Here is a 19,377-nt window from a genome sequence, read left to right on the forward strand (position 1 = left end):
GAAAGAGGCACAGAAATTCAAGTTTTAGTTTTTGAAAATTCAGTTTTTGGCTGCTTTTGCTGCCTTGTAGTTGACCTAGGATCTTAAGATTTTGCATGAACCGAACTCTGGCAGCCACATTACACGAGAAAAAGCGAGAATTGGTAATTCGCAGTAAAAACCGCAGAAAACATAACATTTTCAACATTTGTTTTCGAAATGACGTAACAGAAAATCTGCTCATTGGACGCATTACTCTCAGAAACGTTTACATTTATCGTCTGGCAACTAATGCAGCGTGATGACGTTTCCGGTCGCAACACTCTGTACGAAGTAGAAGCTTCTAAGTTGTTGCAGTCACCAAGAAAGAGGCACAGAAATTCAAGTTTTAGTTTTTGAAAATTCAGTTTTTGGCTGCTTTTGCTGCCTTGTAGTTGAGCTACGAGCTTAAGATTTTGCATGAACCGAACTCTGGCAGCCACATTACACGAGAAAAAGCGAGAAGTGGTAATTCGTAGTAAAAAAAGCAGAAAACATAACGTTTTCTACATTGTTTTCGTATCGACGTAACTGAAAATCTTCACATTGGACGCATTACTCTCAGAAACGTTTACATTTATCGTCTGGCAACTAATGCAGCGTGATGACGTTTGCGGTCGCACCACTCTGTACGAAGTAGAAGCTTCTAAGTTGTTGCAGTCACCAAGAAAGAGGCACAGAAATTCAAGTTTTAGTTTTTGAAAATTCAGTTTTTGGCTGCTTTTGCTGCCTTGTAGTTGACCTAGGACCTTAGCATTTTGCATGAACCGAACTCTGGCAGCCACATTACACGAGAAAAAGCGAGAAGTTGTAATTCGTAGTAAAAACCGCAGAAAACATAACGTTTTCAACATTTGTTTTCGAAATGACGTAACTGAAAATCTTCACATTGGACGCATTACTCTCAGAAACGTTAACATTTATCGTCTGGCAACTAATGCAGCGTGATGACGTTTGCGGCCGCACCACTCTGTACGATGTAGAAGCTTCTAAGTTGTTGCAGTCACCAAGAAAGAGGCACAGAAATTCAAGTTTTAGTTTTTGAAAATTCAGTTTTTGGCTGCTTTTGCTGCCTTGTAGTTGACCTAGGACCTTAAGATTTTGCATGAACCGAACTCTTGCAGCCACATTACACGAGAAAAAGCGAGAAGTGGTAATTCGTAGTAAAAACCGCAGAAAACATAACGTTTTCAACATCTGTTTTCGAAATGACATAACTGAAAATCTTCACATTGGACGCATTACTCTCAGAAACGTTTACATTTATCGTCTGGCAACTAATGCAGCGTGATGACGTTTGCGGCCGCACCACTCTGTACGAAGTAGAAGCTTCTAAGTTGTTGCAGTCACCAAGAAAGAGGCACAGAAATTCAAGTTTTAGTTTTTGAAAATTCAGTTTTTGGCTGCTTTTGCTGCCTTGTAGTTGACCTAGGACCTTAAGATTTTGCATGAACCGAACTCTGGCAGCCACATTACACGAGAAAAAGCGAGAAGTGGTAATTCGTAGTAAAAACCGCAGAAAACATAACGTTTTCTACATTTGTTTTCGAAATGACGTAACTGAAAATCTTCACATTGGACGCATTACTCTCAGAAACGTTTACATTTATCGTCTGGCAACTATCGCAGCGTGATGACGTTTGCGGTCGCACCACTCTGTACGAAGTAGAAGCTTCTAAGTTGTTGCAGTCACCAAGAAAGAGGCACAGAAATTCAAGTTTTAGTTTTTGAAAATTCAATTTTTGGCTGCTTTTGCTGCCTTGTAGTTGACCTAGGACCTTAAGATTTTGCATGAACCGATCTCTGGCAGCCACATTACACGAGAAAAAGCGAGAAGTGGTAATTCGTAGTAAAAACCGCAGAAAACATAACGTTTTCTACATTGTTTTCGTATCGACGTAACTGAAAATCTTCACATTGGACGCATTACTCTCAGAAACGTTTACATTTATCGTCTGGCAACTAATGCAGCGTGATGACGTTTGCGGTCGCACCACTCTGTACGAAGTAGAAGCTTCTAAGTTGTTGCAGTCACCAAGAAAGAGGCACAGAAATTCAAGTTTTAGTTTTTGAAAATTCAGTTTTTGGCTGCTATTGCTGCGTTGTAGTTGACCTAGAACCTTAAGATTTTGCATGAACCGAACTCTGGCAGCCACATTACACGAGAAAAAGCGAGAAGTGGAATTTCGTAGTAAAAACAGCAGAAAACATAACCTTTTCTACATTGTTTTCGTATCGACGTAACTGAAAATCTTCACATTGGACGCATTGCTGTCAAAAACGTTTACATTTATCGTCTGGCAACTAATGCCGCGTGATGACGTTTGCGGTCGCACCACTCTGTACGAAGTAGAAGCTTCTAAGTTGTTGCAGTCACCAAGAAAGAGGCACAGAAATTCAAGTTTTAGTTTTTGAAAATTCAGTTTTTGGCTGCTTTTGCTGCCTTGTAGTTGACCTAGGACCTTAAGATTTTGCATGAACCGAACTCTGGCAGCCACATTACACGAGAAAAAGCGAGAAGTGGTAATTCGTAGTAAAAACCGCAGAAAACATAACGTTTTCTACATTGTTTTCGAAATGACGTAACTGAAAATCTTCACATTGGACGCATTACTCTCCGAAACGTTTACATTTATCGTCTGGCAACTAATGCAGCGTGATGACGTTTGCGGTCGCACCACTCTGTACGAAGTAGAAGCTTCTAAGTTGTTGCAGTCACCAAGAAAGAGGCACAGAAATTCAAGTTTTAGTTTTTGAAAATTCAGTTTTTGGCTGCTTTTGGTGCCTTGTAGTTGACCTAGGACCTTAAGATTTGGCATGAACCGAACTCTGGCAGCCACATTGCGCGAGAAAAAGCGAGAAGTGGTAATTCGTAGTAAAAACCGCAGAAAACATAACGTTTTCTACATTGTTTTTGTATCGACGTAACTGAAAATCTTCACATTGGACGCATTACTCTCAGAAACGTTTACATTTATCGTCTGGCAACCAATGCAGCGTGATGACGTTTGCGGTCGCACCACTCTGTACGAAGTAGAAGCTTCTAAGTTGTTGCAGTCACCAAGAAAGAGGCACAGAAATTCAAGTTTTAGTTTTTGAAAATTCAGTTTTTGGCTGCTTTTGCTGCCTTGTAGTTGACCCAGGACCTTAAGATTTTGCATGAACCGAACTCTGGCAGCCACATTACACGAGAAAAAGCGAGAAGTGGTAATTCGTAGTAAAAACCGCAGAAAACGTAACGTTTTCAACATTTGTTTTCGAAATGACGTAACTGAAAATTTTCACATTGGACGCATTACTCTCAGAAACGTTAACATTTATCGTCTGGCAACTAATGCAGCGTGATGACGTTTGCGGTCGCACCACTCTGTACGAAGTAGAAGCTTCTAAGTTGTTGCAGTCACCAAGAAAGAGGCACAGAAATTCAAGTTTTAGTTTTTGAAAATTCAGTTTTTTGCTGCTTTTGCTGCCTTGTAGTTGACCTAGGACCTTAAGATTTTGCATGAACCGAACTCTGGCAGCCACATTACACGAGAAAAAGCGAGAAGTGGTAATTCGTAGTAAAATCCGCAGAAAACATAACGTTTTCTACATTGTTTTCGTATCGACGTAACTGAAAATCTTCACATTGGACGCATTACTCTCAGAAACGTTTACATTTATCGTCTGGCAACTAATGCCGCGTGATGACGTTTGCGGTCGCACCACTCTGTACGAAGTAGAGGCTTCTAAGTTGTTGCAGTCACCAAGAAAGAGGCACAGAAATTCAAGTTTTAGTTTTTGAAAATTCAGTTTTTGGCTGCTTTTGCTGCCTTGTAGTTGACCTAGGACCTTAAGATTTTGCATGAACCGAACTCTGGCAGCCACATTACACGAGAAAAAGCGAGAAGTGGTAATTCGTAGTAAAAACCGCAGAAAACATAACGTTTTCTACATTGTTTTCGAAATGACGTAACTGAAAATCTTCACATTGGACGCATTACTCTCAGAAACGTTTACATTTATCGTCTGGCAACTAATGCAGCGTGCTGACGTTTGCGGTCGCACCACTCTGTACGAAGTAGAAGCTTCTAAGTTGTTGCAGTCACCAAGAAAGAGGCACAGAAATTCAAGTTTTAGTTTTTGAAAATTCAATTTTTGGCTGCTTGTGCTGCCTTGTAGTTGACCTAGGACCTTAAGATTTTGCATGAACCGAACTCTGGCAGCCACATTGCACGAGAAAAAGCGAGAAGTGGTAATTCGTAGTAAAAACCGCAGAAAACATAACGTTTTCTACATTGTTTTCGTATCGACGTAACTGAAAAACTTCACATTGGACGCATTACTCTCAGAAACGTTTACATATATCTTCTGGCAACTAATGCAGCATGATGACGTTTGCGGTCGCACCACTCTGTACGAAGTAGAAGCTTCTAAGTTGTTGCAGTCACCAAGAAAGAGGCACAGAAATTCAAGTTTTAGTTTTTGAAAATTCAGTTTGTGGCTGCTTTTGCTGCCTTGTAGTTGACCTAGGACCTTAAGATTTTGCATGAACCGAACTCTGGCAGCCACATTAGACGAGAAAAAGCGAGAAGTGGTAATTCGTAGTAAAAACCGCAGAAAACATAACGTTTTCTACATTGTTTTCGTATCGACGTAACTGAAAATCTTCACATTGGACGCATTACTCTCAGAAACGTTTACATTTATCGTCTGGCAACTAATGCAGTGTGATGACGTTGCGGTCGCACCACTCTGTACGAAGTAGAAGCTTCTAAGTTGTTGCAGTCACCAAGAAAGAGGCACAGAAATTCAAAGTTTATTTTTTGAAAATTGAGTTTTTGTCTGCTTTTGCTGCCTTGTAGTTGACCTAGGACCTTAAGATTTTGCATTAACCGAACTCTGGCAGCCACATTACACGACAAAAAGCGAGAAGTGGTAATTCGTAGTAAAAACCGCAGAAAGCATAACGTTTTCTACATTGTTTTCGTATCGACGTAACTGAAAATCTTCACATTGGACGCATTACTCTCAGAAACGTTTGCATTTATCGTCTGGCAACTAATGCCGCGTGATGACGTTTGCGGTCGCACCACTCTGTACGAAGTAGAAGCTTCTAAGTTGTTGCAGTCACCAAGAAAGAGGCACAGAAATTCAAGTTTTAGTTTTTGAAAATTCAGTTTTTGGCTGCTTTTGGTGCCTTGTAGTTGACCTAGGACCCTAAGATTTTGCATGAACCGAACTCTGGCAGCCACATTGCGCGAGAAAAAGCGAGAAGTGGTAATTCGTAGTAAAAACCGCAGAAAACATGACGTTTTCTACATTGTTTTCGTATCGACGTAACTGAAAATCTTCACATTGGACGCATTACTCTCAGAAACGTTTACATTTATCGTCTGGCAACTAATGCAGCGTGATGACGTTTGCGGTCGCACCACTCTGCACGAAGTAGAAGCTTCTAAGTTGTTGCAGTCACCAAGAAAGAGGCATAGAAATTCAAGTTTTAGTTTTTGAAAATTCAGTTTTTGGCTGCTTTTGCTGCCTTGTAGTTGACCTAGAACCTTAAGATTTTGCATGAACCGAACTCTTGCAGCCACATTACACGAGAAAAAGCGAGAAGTGGTAATTCGTAGTAAAAACCGCAGAAAACATAACGTTTTCAACATTTGTTTTCGAAATGACATAACTGAAAATCTTCACATTGGACGCATTACTCTCAGAAACGTTTACATTTATCGTCTGGCAACTAATGCAGCGTGATGACGTTTGCGGTCGCACCACTCTGTACGAAGTAGAAGCTTCTAAGTTGTTGCAGTCACCAAGAAAGAGGCACAGAAATTCAAGTTTTAGTTTTTGAAAATTCAGTTTTTGGCTGCTTTTGCTGCCTTGTAGTTGACCTAGGACCTCAAGATTTTGCATGAACCGAACTCTGGCAGCCACATTACACGAGAAAAAGCGAGAAGTGGTAATTCGTAGTAAAAACCGCAGAAAACATAACGCTTTCTACATTTGTTTTCGAAATGACGTAACTGAAAATCTTCACATTGGACGCATTACTCTCAGAAACGTTTACAATTATCGTCTGGCAACTAATGCAGCGTGATGACGTTTGCGGTCGCACCACTCTGTACGAAGTAGAAGCTTCTAAGTTGTTGCAGTCACCAAGAAAGAGGCACAGAAATTCAAGTTTTAGTTTTTGAAAATTCAGTTTTTGGCTGCTTTTGCTGCCTTGTAGTTGACCTAGGACCTTAAGATTTTGCATGAACCGAACTCTGGCAGCCACATTACACGAGAAAAAGCGAGAAGTGGTAATTCGTAGTAAAAACCGCAGAAAACATAACGTTTTCAACATTTGTTTTCGAAATGACGTAACTGAAAATCTTCACATTGGACGCATTACTCTCAGAAACGTTTACATTTATCGTCTGGCAACTAATGCAGCGTGATGACGTTTGCGGTCGCACCACTCTGTACGAAGTAGAAGCTTCTATGTTGTTGCAGTCACCAAGAAAGAGGCACAGAAATTCAAGTTTTAGTTTTTGAAAATTTAGTTTTTGGCTGCTTTTGCTGCCTTGTAGTTGACCTAGGACCTTAAGATTTTGCATGAACCGAACTCAGGCAGCCACATTACATGAGAAAAAGCGAGAAGTGGTAATTCGTAGTAAGAACCGCAGAAAACATAACGTTTTCTACATTGTTTTCGTATCGACGTAACTGAAAATCTTCACATTGGACGCATTACTCTCAGAAACGTTTACATTTATCGTCTGGCAACTAATGCCGCGTGATGACGTTTGCGGTCGCACCACTCTGTACGAAGTAGAAGCTTCTAAGTTGTTGCCGTCACCAAGAAAGAGGCACAGAAATTCAAGTTTTAGTTTTTGAAAATTCAGTTTTTGGCTGCTTTTGCTGCCTTGTAATTGACCTAGGACCTTAAGATTTTGCATGAACCGAACTCTGGCAGCCACATTACACGAGAAAAAGCGAGAAGTGGTAATTCGTAGTAAAAACCGCAGAAAATATAACGTTTTCTGCATTGTTTTCGTATCGACGTAACTGAAAATCTTCACATTGGACGCATTACTCTCAGAAACGTTTACATTTATCGTCTGGCAACTAATGCAGCGTGATGACGTTTGCGGTCGCACCACTCTGTACGAAGTAGAAGCTTCTAAGTTGTTGCAGTCACCAAGAAAGAGGCACAGAAATTCAAGTTTTAGTTTTTGAAAATTCAGTTTTTGGCTGCTATTGCTGCCTTGTAGTTGACCTAGAACCTTAAGATTTTGCATGAACCGAACTCTGGCAGCGACATTACACGAGAAAAAGCGAGAAGTGGTATTTCGTAGTAAAAACAGCAGAAAACATAACGTTTTCTACATTGTTTTCGTATCGACGTAACTGAAAATCTTCACATTGGACGCATTACTGTCAGAAACGTTTACATTTATCGTCTGGCAACTAATGCCGCGTGATGACGTTTGCGGTCGCACCACTCTGTACGAAGTAGAAGCTTCTAAGTTGTTGCAGTCACCAAGAAAGAGGCACAGAAATTCAAGTTTTAGTTTTTGAAAATTCAGTTTTTGGCTGCTTTTGCTGCCTTGTAGTTGACCTAGGACCTTAAGATTTTGCATGAACCGAACTCTGGCAGCCACATTACACGAGAAAAAGCGAGAAGTGGTAATTCGTAGTAAAAACCGCAGAAAACATAACGTTTTCTACACTGTTTTCGTATCGACGTAACTGAAAATCTTCACATTGGACGCATTACTCTCAGAAACGTTTACATTTATCGTCTGGCAACTAATGCCGCGTGATGACGTTTGCGGTCGCACCACTCTGTACGAAGTAGAGGCTTCTAAGTTGTTGCAGTCACCAAGAAAGAGGCACAGAAATTCAAGTTTTAGTTTTTGAAAATTCAGTTTTTGGCTGCTTTTGCTGCCTTGTAGTTGACCTAGGACCTTAAGATTTTGCATGAACCGAACTCTGGCAGCCACATTACACGAGAAAAAGCGAGAAGTGGTAATTCGTAGTAAAAACCGCAGAAAACATGACGTTTTCTACATTGTTTTCGAAATGACGTAACTGAAAATCTTCACATTGGTCGCATTACTCTCAGAAACGTTTACATTTATCGTCTGGCAACTAATGCAGCGTGATGACGTTTGCGGTCGCACCACTCTGTACGAAGTAGAAGCTTCTAAGTTGTTGCAGTCACCAAGAAAGAGGCACAGAAATTCAAGTTTTACTTTTTGAAAATTCAGTTTTTGGCTGTTTTTGCTGCCTTGTAGTTGACCTAGGACCTTAAGATTTTGCATGAACCGAACTCTGGTAGCCACATTGCGCGAGAAAAAGCGAGAAGTGGTAATTCGTAGTAAAAACCGAAGAAAACATAACGTTTTCTACATTGTTTTCGTATCGACGTAACTGAAAATCTTCACATTGGACGCATTACTCTCAGAAACGTTTACATTTATCGTCTGGCAACTAATGCAGCGTGATGACGTTTGCGGTCGCACCACTCTGTACGAAGTAGAAGCTTCTAAGTTGTTGCAGTCACCAAGAAAGAGGCACAGAAATTCAAGTTTTAGTTTTTGAAAATTCAGTTTTTGGCTGCTTTTGCTGCCTTGTAGTTGACCTAGGACCTTACGATTTTGCATGAACCGAACTCTGGCAGCCACATTACACGAGAAAAAGCGAGAAGTGGTAATTCGTAGTAAAAACCGCAGAAAACGTAACGTTTTCAACATTTGTTTTCGAAATGACGTAACTGAAAATCTTCACATTGGACGCATTACTCTCAGAAACGTTAACATTTATCGTCTGGCAACTAATGCAGCGTGATGACGTTTGCGGTCGCACCACTCTGTACGAAGTAGAAGCTTCTAAGTTGTTGCAGTCACCAAGAAAGAGGCACAGAAATTCAAGTTTTAGTTTTTGAAAATTCAGTTTTTGGCTGCTTTTGCTGCCTTGTAGTTGACCTAGGACCTTAAGATTTTGCATGAACCGAACTCTGGCAGCCACATTACACGAGAAAAAGCGAGAAGTGGTAATTCGTAGTAAAAACCGCAGAAAACATAACGTTTTCAACATTTGTTTTCGAAATGACGTAACTGAAAATCTTCACATTGGACGCATTACTCTCAGAAACGTTTACATTTATCGTCTGGCAGCTAATGCAGCGTGATGACGTTTGCGGTCGCACCACTCTGTACGAAGTAGAAGCTTCTAAGTTGTTGCAGTCACCAAGAAAGAGGCACAGAAATTCAAGTTTTAGTTTTTGAAAATTCAGTTTTTGGCTGCTTTTGCTGCCTTGTAGTTGACCTAGGACCTTAAGATTTTGCATGAACCGAACTCTGGCAGCCACATTACACGAGAAAAAGCGAGAAGTGGTAATTCGTAGTAAAAACCGCAGAAAACATAACGTTTTCAACATTTGTTTTCGAAATGACGTAACTGAAAATCTTCACATTGGACGCATTACTCTCAGAAACGTTTACATTTATCGTCTGGCAACTAATGCAGCGTGATGACGTTTGCGGTCGCACCACTCTGTACGAAGTAGAAGCTTCTATGTTGTTGCAGTCACCAAGAAAGAGGCACAGAAATTCAAGTTTTAGTTTTTGAAAATTTAGTTTTTGGCTGCTTTTGCTGCCTTGTAGTTGACCTAGGACCTTAAGATTTTGCATGAACCGAACTCAGGCAGCCACATTACATGAGAAAAAGCGAGAAGTGGTAATTCGTAGTAAGAACCGCAGAAAACATAACGTTTTCTACATTGTTTTCGTATCGACGTAACTGAAAATCTTCACATTGGACGCATTACTCTCAGAAACGTTTACATTTATCGTCTGGCAACTAATGCCGCGTGATGACGTTTGCGGTCGCACCACTCTGTACGAAGTAGAAGCTTCTAAGTTGTTGCCGTCACCAAGAAAGAGGCACAGAAATTCAAGTTTTAGTTTTTGAAAATTCAGTTTTTGGCTGCTTTTGCTGCCTTGTAATTGACCTAGGACCTTAAGATTTTGCATGAACCGAACTCTGGCAGCCACATTACACGAGAAAAAGCGAGAAGTGGTAATTCGTAGTAAAAACCGCAGAAAATATAACGTTTTCTGCATTGTTTTCGTATCGACGTAACTGAAAATCTTCACATTGGACGCATTACTCTCAGAAACGTTTACATTTATCGTCTGGCAACTAATGCAGCGTGATGACGTTTGCGGTCGCACCACTCTGTACGAAGTAGAAGCTTCTAAGTTGTTGCAGTCACCAAGAAAGAGGCACAGAAATTCAAGTTTTAGTTTTTGAAAATTCAGTTTTTGGCTGCTATTGCTGCCTTGTAGTTGACCTAGAACCTTAAGATTTTGCATGAACCGAACTCTGGCAGCGACATTACACGAGAAAAAGCGAGAAGTGGTATTTCGTAGTAAAAACAGCAGAAAACATAACGTTTTCTACATTGTTTTCGTATCGACGTAACTGAAAATCTTCACATTGGACGCATTACTGTCAGAAACGTTTACATTTATCGTCTGGCAACTAATGCCGCGTGATGACGTTTGCGGTCGCACCACTCTGTACGAAGTAGAAGCTTCTAAGTTGTTGCAGTCACCAAGAAAGAGGCACAGAAATTCAAGTTTTAGTTTTTGAAAATTCAGTTTTTGGCTGCTTTTGCTGCCTTGTAGTTGACCTAGGACCTTAAGATTTTGCATGAACCGAACTCTGGCAGCCACATTACACGAGAAAAAGCGAGAAGTGGTAATTCGTAGTAAAAACCGCAGAAAACATAACGTTTTCTACACTGTTTTCGTATCGACGTAACTGAAAATCTTCACATTGGACGCATTACTCTCAGAAACGTTTACATTTATCGTCTGGCAACTAATGCCGCGTGATGACGTTTGCGGTCGCACCACTCTGTACGAAGTAGAGGCTTCTAAGTTGTTGCAGTCACCAAGAAAGAGGCACAGAAATTCAAGTTTTAGTTTTTGAAAATTCAGTTTTTGGCTGCTTTTGCTGCCTTGTAGTTGACCTAGGACCTTAAGATTTTGCATGAACCGAACTCTGGCAGCCACATTACACGAGAAAAAGCGAGAAGTGGTAATTCGTAGTAAAAACCGCAGAAAACATGACGTTTTCTACATTGTTTTCGAAATGACGTAACTGAAAATCTTCACATTGGTCGCATTACTCTCAGAAACGTTTACATTTATCGTCTGGCAACTAATGCAGCGTGATGACGTTTGCGGTCGCACCACTCTGTACGAAGTAGAAGCTTCTAAGTTGTTGCAGTCACCAAGAAAGAGGCACAGAAATTCAAGTTTTACTTTTTGAAAATTCAGTTTTTGGCTGTTTTTGCTGCCTTGTAGTTGACCTAGGACCTTAAGATTTTGCATGAACCGAACTCTGGTAGCCACATTGCGCGAGAAAAAGCGAGAAGTGGTAATTCGTAGTAAAAACCGAAGAAAACATAACGTTTTCTACATTGTTTTCGTATCGACGTAACTGAAAATCTTCACATTGGACGCATTACTCTCAGAAACGTTTACATTTATCGTCTGGCAACTAATGCAGCGTGATGACGTTTGCGGTCGCACCACTCTGTACGAAGTAGAAGCTTCTAAGTTGTTGCAGTCACCAAGAAAGAGGCACAGAAATTCAAGTTTTAGTTTTTGAAAATTCAGTTTTTGGCTGCTTTTGCTGCCTTGTAGTTGACCTAGGACCTTACGATTTTGCATGAACCGAACTCTGGCAGCCACATTACACGAGAAAAAGCGAGAAGTGGTAATTCGTAGTAAAAACCGCAGAAAACGTAACGTTTTCAACATTTGTTTTCGAAATGACGTAACTGAAAATCTTCACATTGGACGCATTACTCTCAGAAACGTTAACATTTATCGTCTGGCAACTAATGCAGCGTGATGACGTTTGCGGTCGCACCACTCTGTACGAAGTAGAAGCTTCTAAGTTGTTGCAGTCACCAAGAAAGAGGCACAGAAATTCAAGTTTTAGTTTTTGAAAATTCAGTTTTTGGCTGCTTTTGCTGCCTTGTAGTTGACCTAGGACCTTAAGATTTTGCATGAACCGAACTCTGGCAGCCACATTACACGAGAAAAAGCGAGAAGTGGTAATTCGTAGTAAAAACCGCAGAAAACATAACGTTTTCAACATTTGTTTTCGAAATGACGTAACTGAAAATCTTCACATTGGACGCATTACTCTCAGAAACGTTTACATTTATCGTCTGGCAGCTAATGCAGCGTGATGACGTTTGCGGTCGCACCACTCTGTACGAAGTAGAAGCTTCTATGTTGTTGCAGTCACCAAGAAAGAGGCACAGAAATTCAAGTTTTAGTTTTTGAAAATTCAGTTTTTGGCTGCTTTTGCTGCCTTGTAGTTGACGTAGGACCTTAAGATTTTGCATGAACCGAACTCTGGCAGCCACATTACACGAGAAAAAGCGAGAAGTGGTAATTCGTAGTAAAAACCGCAGAAAACATAACGTTTTCAACATTTGTTTTCGAAATGACGTAACTGAAAATCCTCACATTGGACGCATTACTCTCAGAAACGTTTACATTTATCGTCTGGCAGCTAATGCAGCGTGATGACGTTTGCGGTCGCACCACTCTGTACGAAGTAGAAGCTTCTATGTTGTTGCAGTAACGAAGAAAGAGGCACAGAAATTCAAGTTTTAGTTTTTGAAAATTCAGTTTTTGGCTGCTTTTGCTGCCTTGTAGTTGACGTAGGACCTTAAGATTTTGCATGAACCGAACTCTGGCAGCCACATTACACGAGAAAAAGCGAGAAGTGGTAATTCGTAGTAAGAACCGCAGAAAACATAACGTTTTCTACATTGTTTTCGTATCGACGTAACTGAAAATCTTCACATTGGACGCATTACTCTCAGAAACGTTTACATTTATCGTCTGGCAACTAATGCCGCGTGATGACGTTTGCGGTCGCACCATTCTGTACGAAGTAGAAGCTTCTAAGTTGTTGCCGTCACCAAGAAAGAGGCACAGAAATTCAAGTTTTAGTTTTTGAAAATTCAGTTTTTGGCTGCTTTTGCTGCCTTGTAGTTGACCTAGGACCTTATGATTTTGCATGAACCGAACTCTGGCAGCCACATTACACGAGAAAAAGCGAGAAGTGGTAATTCGTAGTAAAAACCGCAGAAAACATAACGTTTTCTACATTGTTTTCGTATCGACGTAACTGAAAATCTTCACATTGGACGCATTACTCTCAGAAACGTTTACATTTATCGTCTGGCAACTAATGCAGCGTGATGACGTTTGCGGTCGCACCACTCTGTACGAAGTAGAAGCTTCTAAGTTGTTGCAGTCACCAAGAAAGAGGCACAGAAATTCAAGTTTTAGTTTTTGAAAATTCAGTTTTTGGCTGCTATTGCTGCCTTGTAGTTGACCTAGAACCTTAAGATTTTGCATGAACCGAACTCTGGCAGCCACATTACACGAGAAAAAGCGAGAAGTGGTATTTCGTAGTAAAAACAGCAGAAAACATAACCTTTTCTACATTGTTTTCGTATCGACGTAACTGAAAATCTTCACATTGGACGCATTACTGTCAGAAACGTTTACATTTATCGTCTGGCAACTAATGCCGCGTGATGACGTTTGCGGTCGCACCACTCTGCACGAAGTAGAGGCTTCTAAGCTGTTGCAGTCACCAGGAAAGAGGCACAGAAATTCAAGTTTTAGTTTTTGAAAATTCAGTTTTTGGCTGCTTTTGCTGCCTTGTAGTTGACCTAGGACCTTAAGATTTTGCATGAACCGAACTCTGGCAGCCACATTACACGAGAAAAAGCGAGAAGTGGTAATTCGTAGTAAAAACCGCAGAAAACATAACGTTATCCACACTGTTTTCGTATCGACGTAACTGAAAATCTTCACATTGGACGCATTACTCTCAGAAACGTTAACATTTATCGTCTGGCAACTAATGCCGCGTGATGACGTTTGCGGTCGCACCACTCTGTACGAAGTAGAGGCTTCTAAGTTGTTGCAGTCACCAAGAAAGAGGCACAGAAATTCAAGTTTTAGTTTTTGAAAATTCAGTTTTTGGCTGCTTTTGCTGCCTTGTAGTTGACCTAGGACCTTAAGATTTTGCATGAACCGAACTCTGGCAGCCACATTACACGAGAAAAAGCGAGAAGTGGTAATTCGTAGTAAAAACCGCAGAAAACATAACGTTTTCTACATTGTTTTCGAAATGACGTAACTGAAAATCTTCGCATTGGACGCATTACTCTCAGAAACGTTTACATTTATCGTCTGGCAACTAATGCTGCGTGATGACGTTTGCGGTCGCACCACTCTGTACGAAGTAGAAGCTTCTAAGTTGTTGCAGTCACCAAGAAAGAGGCACAGAAATTCAAGTTTTAGTTTTTGAAAATTCAGTTTTTGGCTGCTTTTGGTGCCTTGTAGTTGACCTAGGACCTTAAGATTTTGCATGAACCGAACTCTGGCAGCCACATTGCGCGAGAAAAAGCGAGAAGTGGTAATTCGTAGTAAAAACCGCAGAAAACATAACGTTTTCTACATTGTTTTCGTATCGACGTAACTGAAAATCTTCACATTGGACGCATTACTCTCAGAAACGTTTACATTTATCGTCTGGCAACTAATGCAGCGTGATGACGTTTGCGGTCGCACCACTCTCTACGAAGTAGAAGCTTCTAAGTTGTTGCAGTCACCAAGAAAGAGGCACAGAAATTCAAGTTTTAGTTTTTGAAAATTCAGTTTTTGGCTGCTTTTGCTGCCTTGTAGTTGACCTAGGACCTTAAGATTTTGCATGAACCGAACTCTGGCAGCCACATTGCACGAGAAAAAGCGAGAAGTGGTAATTCGTAGTAAAAACCGCAGAAAACATAACGTTTTCTACATTGTTTTCGTATCGACGTAACTGAAAATCTTCACATTGGACGCATTACTCTCAGAAACGTTTACATTTATCTTCTGGCAACTAATGCAGCATGATGACGTTTGCGGTCGCACCACTCTGTACGAAGTAGAAGCTTCTATGTTGTTGCAGTCACGAAGAAAGAGGCACAGAAATTCAAGTTTTAGTTTTTGAAAATTCAGTTTTTGGCTGCTTTTGCTGCCTTGTAGTTGACGTAGGACCTTAAGATTTTGCATGAACCGAACTCTGGCAGCCACATTACACGAGAAAAAGCGAGAAGTGGTAATTCGTAGTAAGAACCGCAGAAAACATAACGTTTTCTACATTGTTTTCGTATCGACGTAACTGAAAATCTTCACATTGGACGCATTACTCTCAGAAACGTTTACATTTATCGTCTGGCAACTAATGCCGCGTGATGACGTTTGCGGTCGCACCATTCTGTACGAAGTAGAAGCTTCTAAGTTGTTGCCGTCACCAAGAAAGAGGCACAGAAATTCAAGTTTTAGTTTTTGAAAATTCAGTTTTTGGCTGCTTTTGCTGCCTTGTAGTTGACCTAGAACCTTAAGATTTTGCATGAACCGAACTCTGGCAGCCACATTACACGAGAAAAAGCGAGAAGTGGTATTTCGTAGTAAAAACAGCAGAAAACATAACCTTTTCTACATTGTTTTCGTATCGACGTAACTGAAAATCTTCACATTGGACGCATTACTGTCAGAAACGTTTACATTTATCGTCTGGCAACTAATGCCGCGTGATGACGTTTGCGGTCGCACCACTCTGCACGAAGTAGAGGCTTCTAAGCTGTTGCAGTCACCAGGAAAGAGGCACAGAAATTCAAGTTTTAGTTTTTGAAAATTCAGTTTTTGGCTGCTTTTGCTGCCTTGTAGTTGACCTAGGACCTTAAGATTTTGCATGAACCGAACTCTGGCAGCCACATTACACGAGAAAAAGCGAGAAGTGGTAATTCGTAGTAAAAACCGCAGAAAACATAACGTTATCCACACTGTTTTCGTATCGACGTAACTGAAAATCTTCACATTGGACGCATTACTCTCAGAAACGTTAACATTTATCGTCTGGCAACTAATGCCGCGTGATGACGTTTGCGGTCGCACCACTCTGTACGAAGTAGAGGCTTCTAAGTTGTTGCAGTCACCAAGAAAGAGGCACAGAAATTCAAGTTTTAGTTTTTGAAAATTCAGTTTTTGGCTGCTTTTGCTGCCTTGTAGTTGACCTAGGACCTTAAGATTTTGCATGAACCGAACTCTGGCAGCCACATTACACGAGAAAAAGCGAGAAGTGGTAATTCGTAGTAAAAACCGCAGAAAACATAACGTTTTCTACATTGTTTTCGAAATGACGTAACTGAAAATCTTCGCATTGGACGCATTACTCTCAGAAACGTTTACATTTATCGTCTGGCAACTAATGCTGCGTGATGACGTTTGCGGTCGCACCACTCTGTACGAAGTAGAAGCTTCTACGTTGTTGCAGTCACCAAGAAAGAGGCACAGAAATTCAAGTTTTAGTTTTTGAAAATTCAGTTTTTGGCTGCTTTTGGTTCCTTGTAGTTGACCTAGGACCTTAAGATTTTGCATGAACCGAACTCTGGCAGCCACATTGCGCGAGAAAAAGCGAGAAGTGGTAATTCGTAGTAAAAACCGCAGAAAACATAACGTTTTCTACATTGTTTTCGTATCGACGTAACTGAAAATCTTCACATTGGACGCATTACTCTCAGAAACGTTTACATTTATCGTCTGGCAACTAATGCAGCGTGATGACGTTTGCGGTCGCACCACTCTCTACGAAGTAGAAGCTTCTAAGTTGTTGCAGTCACCAAGAAAGAGGCACAGAAATTCAAGTTTTAGTTTTTGAAAATTCAGTTTTTGGCTGCTTTTGCTGCCTTGTAGTTGACCTAGGACCTTAAGATTTTGCATGAACCGAACTCTGGCAGCCACATTACACGAGAAAAAGCGAGAAGTGGTAATTCGTAGTAAAAACCGCAGAAAACATAACGTTTTCTACACTGTTTTCGTATCGACGTAACTGAAAATCTTCACATTGGACGCATTACTCTCAGGAACGTTTACATTTATCGTCTGGCAACTAATGCCGCGTGATGACGTTTGCGGTCGCACCACTCTGTACGAAGTAGAGGCTTCTAAGTTGTTGCAGTCACCAAGAAAGAGGTACAGAAATTGAAGTTTTAGTTTTTGAAAATTCAGTTTTTGGCTGCTTTTGCTGCCTTGTAGGTGACCTAGGACCTTAAGATTTTGCATGAACCGAACTCTGGCAGCCACATTACACGAGAAAAAGCGAGAAGTGGTAATTCGTAGTAAAAACCGCAGAAAACATAACGTTTTCTACATTGTTTTCGTATCGACGTAACTGAAAATCTTCACATTGGACGCATTACTCTCAGAAACGTTTACATTTATCGTCTGGCAACTAATGCAGCGTGATGACGTTTGCGGTCGCACCACTCTGTACGAAGTAGAAGCTTCTAAGTTGTTGCAGTCACCAAGAAAGAGGCACAGAAATTCAAGTTTTAGTTTTTGAAAATTCAGTTTTTGGCTGCTTTTGCTGCCTTGTAGTTGACCTAGGACCTTAAGATTTTGCATGAACCGAACTCTGGCAGCCACAGTGCACGAGAAAAAGCGAGAAGTGGTAATTCGTAGTAAAAACCGCAGAAAACATAACGTTTTCTACATTGTTTTCGTATCGACGTAACTGAAAATCTTCACATTGGACGCATTACTCCCAGAAACGTTTACATTTATCGTCTGGCAACTAATGCAGCGTGATGACGTTTGCGGTCGCACCACTCTGTACGAAGTAGAAGCTTCTAAGTTGTTGCAGTCACCAAGAAAGAGGCACAGAAATTCAAGTTTTAGTTTTTGAAAATTCTGTTTTTGGCTGCTTTTGCTGCCTTGTAGTTGACCTAGGACCTTAAGATTTTGCATGAACCGAACTCTGGCAGCCACATTACACGAGAAAAAGCGAGAAGTGGTAATTCGTAGTAAGAACCGCAGAAAACATAACGTTTTCTACATTGTTTTCGTATCGACGTAACTGAAAATCTTCACATTGGACGCATTACTCTCAGAAACGTTTACATTTATCGTCTGGCAACTAATGCCGCGTGATGACGTTTGCGGTCGCACCATTCTGTACGAAGTAGAAGCTTCTAAGTTGTTGCCGTCACCAAGAAAGAGGCACAGAAATTCAAGTTTTAGTTTTTGAAAATTCAGTTTTTGGCTGCTTTTGCTGCCTTGTAGTTGACCTAGAACCTTAAGATTTTGCATGAACCGAACTCTGGCAGCCACATTACACGAGAAAAAGCGAGAAGTGGTATTTCGTAGTAAAAACAGCAGAAAACATAACCTTTTCTACATTGTTTTCGTATCGACGTAACTGAAAATCTTCACATTGGACTCATTACTCTCAGAAACGTTTACATTTATCGTCTGGCAACTAATGCCGCGTGATGAAGTTTGCGGTCGCACCACTCTGTACGAAGTAGAAGCTTCTAAGTTGTTGCAGTCACCAAGAAAGAGGCACAGAAATTCAAGTTTTAGTTTTTGAAAATTCAGTTTTTGGCTGCTTTTGCTGCCTTGTAGTTGACCTAGGACCTTAAGATTTTGCATGAACCGAACTCTGGCAGCCACATTACACGAGAAAAAGCGAGAAGTGGTAATTCGTAGTAAAAACCGCAGAAAACATAACGTTTTCTACATTGTTTTCGAAATGACGTAACTGAAAATCTTCGCATTGGACGCATTACTCTCAGAAACGTTTACATTTATCGTCTGGCAACTAATGCTGCGTGATGACGTTTGCGGTCGCACCACTCTGTACGAAGTAGAAGCTTCTAAGTTGTTGCAGTCACCAAGAAAGAGGCACAGAAATTCAAGTTTTAGTTTTTGAAAATTCAGTTTTTGGCTGCTTTTGGTGCCTTGTAGTTGACCTAGGACCTTAAGATTTTGCATGAACCGAACTCTGGCAGCCACATTGCGCGAGAAAAAGCGAGAAGTGGTAATTCGTAGTAAAAACCGCAGAAAACATAACGTTTTCTACATTGTTTTCGTATCGACGTAACTGAAAATCTTCACATTGGACGCATTACTCTCAGAAACGTTTACATTTATCGTCTGGCAACTAATGCAGCGTGATGACGTTTGCGGTCGCACCACTCTCTACGAAGTAGAAGCTTCTAAGTTGTTGCAGTCACCAAGAAAGAGGCACAGAAATTCAAGTTTTAGTTTTTGAAAATTCAGTTTTTGGCTGCTTTTGCTGCCTTGTAGTTGACCTAGGACCTTAAGATTTTGCATGAACCGAACTCTGGCAGCCACATTGCACGAGAAAAAGCGAGAAGTGGTAATTCGTAGTAAAAACCGCAGAAAACATAACGTTTTCTACATTGTTTTCGTATCGACGTAACTGAAA

This window comes from Schistocerca serialis, chromosome 12 (genome assembly GCF_023864345.2).
Source record: "Schistocerca serialis cubense isolate TAMUIC-IGC-003099 chromosome 12, iqSchSeri2.2, whole genome shotgun sequence".
NCBI classification, from domain to species: Eukaryota; Metazoa; Arthropoda; class Insecta; order Orthoptera; family Acrididae; genus Schistocerca; species Schistocerca serialis.